Source organism: Onychostoma macrolepis, chromosome 05 (assembly GCF_012432095.1).
Source record: "Onychostoma macrolepis isolate SWU-2019 chromosome 05, ASM1243209v1, whole genome shotgun sequence".
Lineage (NCBI taxonomy): Eukaryota > Metazoa > Chordata > Actinopteri > Cypriniformes > Cyprinidae > Onychostoma > Onychostoma macrolepis.
In genome coordinates, this window is record NC_081159.1 from 26,421,330 (window position 1) to 26,435,682 (window position 14,353).

A 14,353-nucleotide genomic window follows, 5' to 3' on the forward strand; every position below is an offset into this window, starting at 1 on the left:
AGCTAAACTAGCACCAAACAGTGGACTGTTTACAACAGGGTCCAGACTGCAGTTTTTTCGATGATTTGACTGCAGTTAACTATAGTGTAGATACTGAGTACTAAGTTGTAGCCTAGTCCCTAATCGCTACCATTGAGCACAGAGGAATGCATAAGAAGAAGAAAAAAGTGGTCAACGTGAAATCAAAACAGACCATTTTACTTTCTTAACCCTTCCTAACTTTTGTCAAAAAGTGTGCTTATTTGTATTGAATGTGCACTTGTAATGTACTTCAAATATTATAACTATTGAAAACAACTGTTACTTTTGGTCCTCAAATCTGATTGGCTGAGACGTCTAGACGTCTTTCCAGCTGTGTGATATTCCATCAATATCAGCATGAGAAGTGTTAAACCTTTTTATCCATTGTTGGCAAATTGGGTGGATTTTGAACTTGATTGTGTGGGTCAAAATTGGTTTGGCAGATGTAGCAGTTTATTAGTGACAGGTTTTTAGCACAATAAGGGGTCAGATTTTAAGTTTGTAGCTATGTATTCACGTAAATTGGTTTGACGCATAAGCTGTACCTATGTTAAAGAGTGAGAGAATTCTTCTGTTTGAAGTTAAAGTGCAACACAATGGAAAGTGCATTATTATTGCAGGGAATTGCAGTGAAAGCTTTCCTTCAAGGCAGGGTAGTTGATTTGGTTCCAAAAAAGTTTCTCTCATTTGTGGAAAGCATAGGATCGTAAAATGTTGGTCCAATCATATCCCCCGGTCCGAAGGCTACGATAGGCTATCCTAACTGCTTGTCAACATATGTATTTGCATACATCCATGCACCCTGTTAGCTAGCCTCTCTGAAATCGCCTGCCCTACCTTTAAGCTTTCACTGTAATTATTACTGCAATGTCTTCAGATCCAATTATACACTTAAATTATGATTTGAAGCAGAAACATACATTATTAACATATTCTTGCCATTTCAGAATATTAGACCTGTAAGACCTGCATTGATTCAGGCTTCCACATATTCTTTAGCTTATAGAAACAAATTAATTTAAGACAATGAATTTTAAAGCACTGGACACCACAAGCCTAAAAAAAAAAAAAAACCTTACCTCTGACTGTTCTCTGTAGTCCTTCAAGTAAATGTGCCTTAGAATTTATGGAATTATATTTATCCCCCAGTTTAACAGACACGGCTTAAGCCTAGTCCCAGACTAAAATGTAAATCTGAGCTGTTTCAACTAAAAGAAACTTGCACTGAAAATATATCAGTGCTTTTTCGTCTCAAGATGCACATTTATTAAATAAAAATACTTAAATGTCCTAATTGAACTAGGGCCAAATTCTGGCTTAGTCTAAGCACTGTCTGTAAAACCAGGCCATGAAGACCTACTTAAGAAAATAAAGGCACTCTAAAGTAATTGCATTTAATATAATTTCTAATCTGTATTGCTCCTCAATGAATATTATGTTCTGCTCAGAAATGTGTCAAGTTGATGAAATGGTTTGTAAATGGCACTTCACATTGGTCACATGCACACTGCAAGTTTCAGGAGTGAGTCCCATAAACGATCATTCCATGTGTGTAACCCTCGACACAGCAGTCACTCTCACATTTGTAACCATAGCAACATTTTGGCATCTTGCAGGAGTGAAGAAGAATTTAGAAGTTGTGTCATTTTTTGGCATAAGTCTCTTTTTGTCCATCAATTTTAACTAAACTACTGCTGATAGACGTGCTCCATTTTGTTTATGCTCAGGAGACTGTCAAGGATCTGGAGGGAGGACTCAAATGCAGAGTGAGTGTTAACAGATTTATTAGACAAACTTGCAGACAAGATGAGAGAAGGCGAGGAGGGGAGTGAACAGTCCAAACAATAGGCAGGGAATGACTTGTAAACAAGCAGGCCTAGGTGAACGGCCACAGGGTCCAGTTCAGGAGGGTAGACCACCAGAGAGCAGTGAAGGCAGCGAAGCTGGAGGCTAGCTACAGTGGCCTAACACTCCTCACCACTCTACACTCGTGATGTTACAGACTCTGCACAGGCCTAGCAGCGTGGCAGACCCAGGGAGTAGACCTGTAGCTCAGCCTGCAGGGCAGGGCAGGACTAGACTGGGTACTGACAAGAGACTTATACTCAACAAACAACTTGACAGGGAACACTCCGGATAACAACAGGTGAGACGAGCTAGCGAACATAGAGACATAAGTACAACAAACTGGCAAAACAGGAGGGAAAGGGAGAACCATATAAAGGAGAGGAGAACATGAGGAACAGGTGAGGACACTCAGACAAACAAGGACTAAAGGGGAGAACGTGAGGAACAGGTGAGGACACTCTGACAAACGTGGGGTGTTTCTCAAACGGAAGGCTGCATCCTACAAAGGTTGCATATCTTGGCTGCCACGTCATCAAACGTCTCTGAAGGCCATCTCAATCGGAAGGATCCTTGGAAGACAGCCTTCGTTTCGCGTCCTTCTTTCTGCTGAATTTGAAGGATGCATGGGATGTATCCTCCGCGACCTTCAATCACCCACAATCCTTTGTACCCATTCCATTTCATGAAAATAAACTGATGAAAAACGAGTCAGTACTGAGCTTGTCTGAATTTATTATGAAATCTAAGACAAAAAGAATGTTTTCGGACATGAAAGGATAGATGTTATCTTTTGTTTTGGTGTAAATTACTTACTAAACGCTAAACTGCCAATAATTTATGCCACAGGGAGATCATAGATGGTGGTTTTTCATTGTATTGCATTAATAGAAAGCCAAATAATATAAAGATTTGTAATACAAAGGTTTTTTTCCAAAACTAAGTTTTATTAGTGTTTTCGTGCCGTGTTTTTTTTTTTTTTTTGGTTTTATAAAACATAAAGCATTTGGGTGTTTTAGTTTTTTTCTGTGCTTGTCCTTGTTTGTTGTTGTTTCCTCTATGAAGATCTGGCAACACTGACACTACCACAGGGCTCCTGAGAGCAACTAGTCCTGTGTATGCTCAGGTTAAGACTTCTTTCACTGTTATTTTCCTGCATCTCACATACAGACGAAGACGCATTTCTGATGCACGTTCAAATACATCATTAGCGACTAGTTGTTCAGTTCAGTTCAGTTCCATACACACTGCGTAGAATTTCTGTAAATGTGGTTGTCACTACCTATATTTTTCGGGAGTTAATGCGGTTGTCGAATGCAGTTGTCACTCCCGTATTTTAGTGAATTATGTTTGTACAGAACGTGATTAAGGAGTAAAAGGTGAACTGAATTTAGCTGCAGTGTGTACGTGGCCATTGACTTAGTCAAGTTAGTTTGGTTGGAACTTGCAAATTGATTGATTTGCTTTTGTGCCATGAGCCATATAAAATCTTTGTTTGTATTCAAAGTAGCATTATGAAACTGTACAATTCTACAGTACTTTAACAATCCATTTTGTTTTGCAAAACAGTGGCTACTGGCAGAGAGCGAGGCTCAGGTGTTCTATTGTCCACTGATTACCCAATCCAGTGTATGGTAAGATTCACCAATTACCTCGGAAATAAGTCAGTTAAACTGTGCATTGCATGTAGCCCCTGAGTACAATTAGAAAACCCATTAGCATTCTGCTATGAACATAATTGTCCCTCCATGTGAAAGCACACATAGACCACCATAGTTAGTGGTTCACATCCCCTCAGCATCTTGTTTGATTTTTATTTTCTAGGCTTATTTTTTAGGCAGAATCAATCCTGCATCCGCGCCATGACCACCATTCTAAGGGGTCTACAGCACATGTGCTAACTACTAGCGCAAAACACCCCACCATGTAAAAGAGTCAGTTTTTAGAGGACATACTTAAAGAGACCATACTTTAAGAAATAAGATTAGCAAAGTGTCATCTTTATTAACGAACACATGAGAATATAGTGACTAGTGACTATAGTGACTAGCATGTCAGTGTCATGCGATTAAGCTCATCAACAGATTCAGAAGAACTTTTTTCCACTTTAAAGAACCTTTTGTTCAGTGGAAATGTTCTATGGATAGGTTCTCCATGGAGCCATCAATGCTGATAAAGAACCTCAATTTTCAAGAGTGAATGGCAAGATAATGTTTCCATCACGTCTAGCATGAGGGAAATAAATAGCAAGTTAGTCATTGCTTTCATGAGAAATTGAAGGTTAGATTACACAGGAGTGTCAAATAAATCATCATCTTTTTTTACTGTCATACTGATTTTTGCCATTTCATAAAATGCATCAAATTAGTTGAAAAACCTACTGTCTGTACTTCAGTTTGACAAAGAAAACTTTCTAAATTGCCATTTTTATGTTAGACGTTAGGGCAGCACTTGAGAAAAGAAAGACATGCTCAAGCTAATACAGTGAAATTATTTAAAACTGACCCTTTATTTATTTAAGAAAATGAGTATGAGTTCCAATTCACGAGTTTAATATTTTATTCAAAATATTAAGATATGTTAGGGGACATGAAGATGTCTTGCAAAGTAGGAATGCCCTGAAATATGTTTGAAAAAGCACAAATGCAAATACTTAATAAGCATTTGAAACGGAGATGGGAAATATGAAGAGACAAGAACTGAAATGATTGAAAACCAAATGAAAAGCTCAGAGATTTCGCCACCTCATTCAAAGGTTGTGGATTGTGGGAAAGATCTCTTCAGAGATATTTATATGCAAATTAAGTGAAGTCAAAGAATTTTGTCTACTAAATCGAGGAAGTTATAAGCTGCATTTAAGATGACTTCAAGTCCTACTATTTGTTTTCATATTTGCTGACTGTCAGCGCAAAATGTTAAGGTGCGCTGTCTGAGCTCAGAGACCTTTTTAGCATTCATGTGTTGGAATCTCATTGTTTGTATCTCCCTTTTATCCACCTCTCCCCATCCGCTCAGAAGTGGAGGTCATTTAACACTCTGTAATTCGGCCTGTCTATTCCATCGCCCCATCCACTGCACGGTTCTGCACCAGCGCTTTTCTCTCCCAGTCTTTAGAAGATGATCTACCGAGCTTTCTCTTCAACAACCTTGCCGTTTTATGGTTTAAAAAGCTGCACAGGTCCCCGGGGCAATCACATTCTTCTTTGCTAAATCCGTAGTCGATTGCATTGTCTCTAAGAAAGCTCTGCCCCGGGACACTCATTTGTTGCCGTTCAAGAGAGGACGTCTTAGTGCGGCCCCTCCTTCTTCTCTGCGGTTCATTCGAACCCATTTCAGACATATTTCAGGTTGATTCTCAATTTAAAGGTGTAAATGAACCAAATGCTTAGGAGTCACTCTCAGCTGTTGATGCTTGTGAAAAAGTGTGTAAATGAACTATTCAGCTTTATATATAGCTTAGATGGAGACTGTGATAATAGCGATAGATTCTCTCTAGTGGATATTCACAAAACTCTCTCCCTCAAAATATCTATTTAAGACCTGCTTGGTTATGGAAGAGACCAACCTTTTATGTTCCTCAGACACATATTATATCCATTTTCAGGTTCAGTTTGCTAACATTAGTTGTAGCACTAATGTCATGAACTAACAATGAATTATTATATTATATTACATATACTGTAAAGAACAATGACAAACTATTTTTAAATTACAGTTAATATTAATTTATAAATATATTGATATTCCATGATATCTAATGCATTATCTAAACTAACAATGATGCATAATATTACATTTAATTTTTATTAAATTATATTCGGTTTCAGTTTAACAATAGTTAATAGTCACACCCAAGGACTGTCTGTGTGTGTTTTCTGTCTCTACATGCTCCCCTTGACTTAGTTCATCCTCGTGTATGCCCATATTTGGTTATGTTCCTGTTCCTGCGTCCTGTCAATATTGTGTGTTCCTGTGTGTCTCTGCCTGCCTTGTGTATCCCCGTTTTGGATTATTAAATGACTGCTATTTCGTCAGCCACGTTACAACACCTAAGTTTGTTAGCCTTTCACAGCTTTTAATGTCTACTGCCAATTATGGAGGAACTTGCCTGAATTTGTATTCATAAATGGAACACAGCTATGTTGCAAATTGTTTTATATATTTACGCTTTCAAAATCTTTCCAAGTATCCTCTTTAAACTGCTGATAATATGATCATAGATATATAGCGATCAATCAGAGAAGGCCTTTAAATGATGTCCTGTTTTCAATGTTAAAATACTTTCTCCTAACTTAATATCCAGGGATAACTATAAGAAAGCAATTTGTTGCTCAATTAACACTGTTGTGTTTGAGCATCGAGATGCAATATCATAACTTCAGCTAAAAGCGTATATAGCAAGGTTATCTGTTTGTCCAGCAAATGTGATTAATGTAATGAGCATCTAAAGCTTTTATTGATATGTTGACTGTATGTGTGCTGTGTGCGCTCAGTGTCGTGTAACTAATTAATGAACATGTGCAGTGAGCAATTAGGCCCTTGTCAAATCACTCTGAGATGTTCAATAATACAAAAGGCTCATTAAAATGCTCACTGCAACATGATTTTCATCAATTTATCTAGGACACTTGTCTGCATACTTTACTTTTCTCTGTGACTGAGGTCTGCCATATTTGGAGACATTGAATTACTGAATCTTATTTAGAGACAACAGCTGCTTTTTTTCCACACATTGTCTTTGAGAGATCTCAAAATTAAAATGAAAAATAAATGCCTTTTTAAATGCAGGACACATATCCAGATGCATATGCACACTTATTTCTCAGACAATTAGAATTAGCAAACAAGCGAGACATTTGAAGTGCTTACAACCTACTTTTTATGCATGGCTCATTTTGTTCTAGATTATTTCACAGCCTTTAATGCTGTGCCTTTAATGCACTAATAAAATAAAGCCATGGGACACAAAAAACTTACTTCATTTGTGGAAAGTGACATTTATTTTAGTGCATTTTTATTTGAATTATTCAGGAATTCAGGTAAAATAGTTTAGAGAAATTGTATCAGCATGAAATATCTGACTGCTCTGCTATTTAACCCAAAAATGAAAACTTAGCTTTTTCCCGAAAACACAAAGGACTGTTCATATTTTAATATTCTGAACAGAAAAAGTGAGAAAATGAGATCTGAGCTAAAATCAATTATAGGATCACAGAACGTAGTGTTAGGTCACAGTGCAAGTAATGGAGACTGACAACTGTGGCAGAGAAAACACACAGCTAAAAGTTATGGTACTTAACACACTGCAGATCACCAGAAATACAGATGAAGCTTTTGTATTAGCAAGAAATTGTCAATAAAATCTTATGGATCTTCATAACTCATGCTTCAAATTTTACTTTGAAAAACACATTAAAGCCAATTTATCTATTTTGCTAACCCTATAAAGCCTACTTTCTCATGTTTGATATGCAAACTCCTTCAATTAATAATGCAAATTTATTTTACCTTATATTGCAGGAGGAAAACTTACTGGAAAACAACTTGATTATCCAGACATCATTTGCTCAGCTTAGGCCCCTGAATAAAATGAACCCTTAAATGCATACCTTGGGTAGGGCTGTGACGGCCGCCATTACAACCGTGTCACCGCGGTAATGCTTGTGACGTCACACACTCTATAACAAGCATAAAATATAAAGTAATAGTAACAGTTGCAATAGAATTCATTATTTATAGCATATAGGCTATCATTTAGCTGTAAATTGTTTTATTTAAACTATTAATTCACAAAATTCACAAATTATCTCAAACGCCATGGCATTTCCTTTACACCGTGTCTACACTGGATGCGAGAGGCGTTTTGCAGCACAACAAAATACAGTAGTCAATAGAACACAATATTATGATGCTGTCTACACTGGATGCGGCGCGGCACGACAAATCCCTGACAGTAAACTGATGCCTTGTTTTATTTATGACGTGCTGACACAAAGTTCAAATGATTTTAACGGTCGCTTTGTCGCGTCCAGTGTAGACAGTCTTTAGCTGTGGCTGTGCGGCGTGTTAAGTGTTAAATGGGCGAGCACTTCATATCTCAAGAGCCGTTTCCAGTTGCTATCTGCGAGAGGAGGCCAGCGAAGACCCGCTTGCTTGGTGGTAGAATAATGAGGCTAGATTTCTTTTTTATAGTATCTAAAGGTTTAGCTTATAAAATAAAAAACAGAACACAAGAAAATACAATATAAATTTTCTGACTTTTATTACAATTGTCAAGCTTTACAGCAGGGCTCATCAACTCCAGTCTTAAAGGGCCACTCACCTGCAGACTTTAGTTACACCATCATTAAAAACGCCTGTTTATAATTTGCAAGTAAATCTGATCACTGTGATTAGCCTATTGTTTGAGTTAAGCCTAAAACTCCCGGCACGATCACTGCATGTGACACTGTACGACATGGATCTAATAAACTTGGCTACAACATGTGTGTGTAGACTGTAAGATAAGTTCACACCTAAGCTGTGTCCAAAACCGCTCCCTATCCACTATAGTGCACTATATCGGGTGTCAGCCATTTTGTAGTGCTGTCCGAATTCTGAGTGAACGACTTCATTCCCTACATTCGTTCACTACTTTTTACCCACAATGCATTCTGATTTCGAGTTTACGATGTACAAGCACTATTTCCCACAATCCAATGCGGAGAACTGACGAGCTGTTAGAGAGAGCGCGAGCGAGCGAGTTTTAATGAGAGATGCCGTTTAATTTACAAAAATTATGAATTTGATGGATTTTTAAAAATGTTCGTTGGTAGTGTATTCGTTCTGATGTCAAATTAACGGTCGCCTGAGGGCGCTCTATACGGTCATCTTATTTGATGACCAAAAACGCTGCTCGGGAGAGTTTCAAAATACTACAAACAAAAAATACATAAAATTATTAATATGTGCTAATGTGAGTTTTTGTTGACATTATTTTAATAGTATTTAATGGTTCTGACCATATTACAGAACAAATTAATAATATACCATCAATGAAACCACAAAGCTGTTTACAATAGAAAGTCATTTTAAGTGTTATTGCTATTAATATTATTTTCTAAAATGAGGTAGGCCTACATGAAATATAAAAGTACATATAAGATGTTTTTGCAACAGCCAAGTCTCACGAGCAGTGTACACGTCACCGTCCGAATCCGTTCACTTCATTTCGTTCGATCCTTTCTAATATATTGCACTCAACACTATATTAATATAGTGCCATACACTATAGAGCATGGGAACCTACGTCACACCGCGTTGAATTCCACCATGTTTTAGGTCACGCTCAGGAGCAAACGGCGTAAACAAATGCAAATCACCACAGAAAAAGCCAACCGTTTTACATTAATATTTTTTGAAAAACATCTTACATGGGCTTAGAATAAAACGGACTAATATGTAAATCTCTTTAAATAAAAATAATCGCTCTGTTGTTTGTCTGAGAGGCTGCAAATATTCATTACTAATCAGTCTCCTTCACTACAGTGGTACTGATATATGCCGAAAATAACATTTCCATATATGATTTCCTTCTATTTGTGGTGTGAGGGCTTACAGTTTAATGCAAATCACTGTATCTATAATATATTAAATCTACAGAGATGAATTATAAAGCCACATTTTATTTTAGATGTTTACCATACCGAGTTTCAGTTTAGTTTTCATCCGAGTTCCGTATTGAATGTAGACATATTTAATGTTTATGATTCAACTTAGATCGCGTTGGAATGATCAGTTGCCATAGCCTTTATCATTAATGTCTGCAGGTAAAACCTTGGCTTTTTCGGCATTATAACACGGAGAAAGCATGTTTTTCACACCGGCCGTGCAAAGGGATATGACAACTGATGATACACTAAGCCTTAACCACTGCAACACGATCTTAAGTAGAATAATATCAACATTAAATAATATAAAACGTCTACATTCACTACCACTCAGGGTGCGTCCGAAATCGCATACTTCCCTACTATATAGTATGCGAAAAACAGTATGCGAGGCGAGTAGTATGTCCGAATTCATAGTATTCGAAAAATAGTAGGCGAGAAGTACCCGGATGACCTACTACTTCCTTCCGAATTCTGTAGTAGGCAAACGATGGACACTTTACTATCCCATGAGGCCGCGGGAGAGGCGGCGTCATATTCGAAAAATGGCGGAAAGCCGCGACGCGGCTGTCTTTAAGTGTAAAGTACCTCAGGGAAAAACATTGTTGATGTTCATTGTGGTTAACTTGTACTTGTTTAACATCATCCAAGTAAACCACTGACTTGTTGAGGGTTAAACAAACAGATGAAACGATTGTGTGAATTGGGTGTAATAAGATCTCTAATCATTACCGATCAGATGGAGTTATGTTAACCTCAATGTAGTACATCAGCTTGTTATGCTGCTTTCTTTAAATAGACGGTTCGTTAAGAGGTAAGAATTTAAATCATTAATGATGTTCGCGCAGTGAAGTGGGCTCTTTAAATTTTCGCGCTGTTGTGAAGACGCATGACACGTGACAACATCAACATTTCCCACAATCCAATGCGGAGAACCGACGAGCCGTTAGAGAGAGCGCGAGCGAGCGAGTTTGAATGAGAGATGCCGTTTAATTTACATGCGCGCTTTTGTGGCCCTAACTTAACTTCCGGTAGACATCCATATCAGTAACAACAGCTAGTCCCTCTAGAGTAGATCTATGCTGCGTCCCAATTCGCCTACTTATACTATGCCCTAAAAGTATGTACTCTTTTTGTGAAGAAAAAGTACATACTTTGAGTATGTAGCAGAATAGTAGGCAAGCTTTGGGACATACTACTTCGTCATAGCTGCGTCTTTAATGGACGCTCTGTTGCTTACGTGCATCCTGTAACTGTTTAAACTGCCCTGTCAATCATCTTAGCACAGTTAACATCATCCACATTTCGTTTAATTTGATTTCCTTCCGTATTGGAGAGAAATACAGAAGCACATCGCGGGTCTTTCATGCCGAGAACTCTGCTCATGTGTTTGCATAATGATGTATTTCAAAGTTAATGACCAAAAGTGTCATTATAAAAGTTCACAGTGTTGCTGCAGATGAAATACAACGTGCATAACATTAAATAAATATTTTTTCATCAGGTTAGATACCGATTATTTATCACTCAAATCACTTTCTCTACCTGTCCGTCGGTCGCGCATATCTGCCATGTTTGTAGTTTTTAAACACTTTTTATGCGTGTTTGTAGTTCTGATCGAATCCTCGTCCACCGCGCAATGTGTTGTGGGCAATTTTAGCCGTTAGAGTGTGCATCGATCTGCACTTCGAATTCTAACCGTAAGTAGTAGACCATCCGGGAATCTTTGGCATACTTTTTTAAACATACATTAAACATTTAAAAATCGGTCCGTTTTGATATCGTGGTGGTCGCCACAAATAAATAAATGTATGTGAAACGCATCCCACAGCACAACAACCTGAGCCCAACTTCATTACTCATCACTTTAACTTTAACTGTGTTTGTAGCCGGCGCCTGGCCCACCTCTGGGCCACAACCTTGCTTAGCTTCTGGCCCAGCTCTGGCTGGGTCCCCGGCCCAAAGCTGGCACACACACTGAAAACAGACTCAAACAATTTCCTCTGGCCCAGATGCGGCCCACGCCCTGTAAAATGACTCTTATTTTATGTGGCCCAGGTCTGGCCCAGACACTTTATGCCAGATCTGGCTGAGACTCGGCTTGGTCACCGGGCCGAATGTGGCCCAGAAACTGCTAAATGTAATTCAAACAAATACAACCATTTAAAAACATTAAAAAGGCTTTAATTATAAAATTACCAAATACTTTAATATAATTATATATGAACAAATGCACTACAGTATAAACATTCACACTTTTTAAACCACAAAGTAACAAGTAAATTATATTTACTGTATATATATATATATATATATATATGAAGAGTTAATTTGCAGGAACAGATAACTTCGTTTTTAACAATTTTTAAAAATCATGTTTTTTCATTGTGCATTCCAATTAATCTCAATCAAACTGCATTCAGGTTATTTTGATTAGGTAAAGAATAACTAATAAATACTAGCTAACTAACACGAAACAAAAACATAACAAAAAACATGATTTTTAAAAATATTTAAAAATGGAGTTATCTGTTTTTGTAAATAAACTCTTCATATATAAAACATTGTGTGTCATAATTCAGTTCAGTTCTTATCACATGGTGTCAGTGCAGTCAAGTCAATAATATTGCTGAATATTAGGTGTCTTCAACCAAGCAAGACAAAAGGCAACAGTGACAAGGAACCCAAACCCAAACAAGACCCGGCTCAGTCAGGAAACCAGTCTCGTCTGGCCAAACGAATGAACGTGGTGTGATTATTCCAGGCTGCATCACAAGTCAGATTGTGGATTGATATCATTCAGAATATTTCATCCAACTTCTTCTGCATGAAGTAATATCACGCCAACAGGTGAAGCTGGTAAAAAGGGTCTGTGCAGAGGGCTTGTCTGGTTCTCGTAGTCTTTGCTGAGGATCTGTGCTGGGGCCATCAATGAGGTCTTCACAGAGATCTGTCATCTAGCTGACATGGTCTCCGCTGACAGTCAGGGATGTGTTGTGGTCGCTCCTGGGTGCAGGTCCACCGTCTGGTCTGGATACCGAATGGATCAGCTGATTACTGTAACCTAGGGATAAGGGTGAGACAGTATATAAGCAACTAATATAAGCATTGATGTCATTCTTCTTACAAATTAACAAGTACATTAGATATTATAGGAAGTGTTGCTGCTTACCCTAATTGGTGCAGCATAAAATCCTTTAAGAGATTTGAATTATAGAAATGTGATAGTGTGTCATGTGTATGGAAGGTTAAAGAGATGGGTCTTTTAAACTCACAGAGTGTGTCTGCCTCCTGAAGTCCACCCTTCAGCTGGAGCCACCTCTTCAGTCCCCTTGACCTCCATTTCAGCAGCATTAGCTTGAAAGTTTTTTTCCAAATTGCAGCCTTGAAATATGTACAAATATATATTGTAAGGTAATTATTTAATCTTAAGCATTACAGCTTTTTACAATCATTAGGACCAGACCCAGAATTCGCACCTTATATGTTTGATGAATGTTCATGCAACAGCTCAGAATTTCTGTAAAAAAAAATTAAAATAAATAAATGTCAGATTACATATATATATATATATATAGTGTTCAGATTAATTTTTTTAAGTTTGTTTGCTCATAATCCCCACCACAGTAAAATAAGTATGATTTTAATCACATCATATGGCATATCTATGCTTCAAAAGTTTTCATTCACTCTAAAAACTGAACCTGCTCAAGTGCAGCAGACAGATTAGGCCTCCATTCAAGAACAAAAGATGATGCACTTACATTTTACGGCTCCCTCTTACGTATCTATAGTGTTTTTCTCTGTCAGAGCTTCCCACACGCAGTGTTACCACAAAATAAATATTATTATTAAATTCAGATTGCATATATTGAATTGTCTTGGCAGGTGTAATGCTACAACAGCGTGCTCAGTTTGATTCACAAACAAATGACTCATTTGAATGGTTTAGTGAATCGAATCAGACAGAGTCACTCGTATAGATGTTTATGGCGCCACCAGCGCAGTCCGACTCCTATGATTCAATATATCATTCTAGCAAACAAAATAGAATTTAACTCATTACAATTTAATTACCTAACATTATCGTGCACTGGATACAGCTCATCGGTTTTTCATATTAAAAAAAAAAAAATTACATATTGTTTTCCTAAAGAGACCGCGCCTGACAGTTAGGCCTAACGTTACTCATCAACACTCAATATATCCGGGACCAAATGATTTTTCTGACGCTATGTTATCATCGCAAACCTTACAGAAACCATCTAAATACTCTTCGTGACAGTTAAACATCAAACAACTCTAGATTGATCATTAAATAACTTAACTTACCTTTTTGCAGCTTAAGTAGTATTCCTCTTGAGAACTGTGCCCGCTGAAATCTCCTGAGGATTAACCGCCAAATTATTTACTGCAGTCACGCCATCTGCGCTTCGGAAAAGCGCGGTCACGCCATCTACTCCGAAAGTTTTGTTGCGCGTCTACGTGGCGTTGCGTGGTAGTGATAGCCGTGAAGCTTCCAAACCTTTGCAAATCATTATTTTTATTTATTTATTTTTTCTAAAGAGTATCAAAATAATAAGCTGATTAAAAACACGTTATACAGGTACTTCTTATATAATGGTATTTTATTTTTTATTGTTTAATTGTATTCATAATGTATTAAATGTTCAATAAAACATTTCAAATGGGTTTGTAAAATGTTTTTGTTTTGAGTAAATTCATAAAGAAAAAATAAAATAAAATAGTTTTCTGCAAATTCTTGTTCTGCATCTCCCCACCTGCCACTGTGATGATTTCCATGTTGTTTTACTGTATAATTTTTTAAAATGGCATAA

The 14,353-nt window shown here is 37.4% G+C and overlaps 1 long non-coding RNA gene across 1 annotated transcript; it reads right to left on the reverse strand.

The window, feature by feature from the left end:
• Positions 1-11,939: 11,939 nt before the first annotated feature.
• Positions 11,940-14,102, reverse strand: LOC131541195 (uncharacterized). Its single transcript, XR_009271425.1, has 4 exons — positions 13,848-14,102; positions 12,995-13,035; positions 12,791-12,899; positions 11,940-12,579 (listed from the first exon to the last, which is right to left on the reverse strand). It is a non-coding gene; the product is annotated as an uncharacterized LOC131541195 (long non-coding RNA).
• Positions 14,103-14,353: the final 251 nt, after the last annotated feature.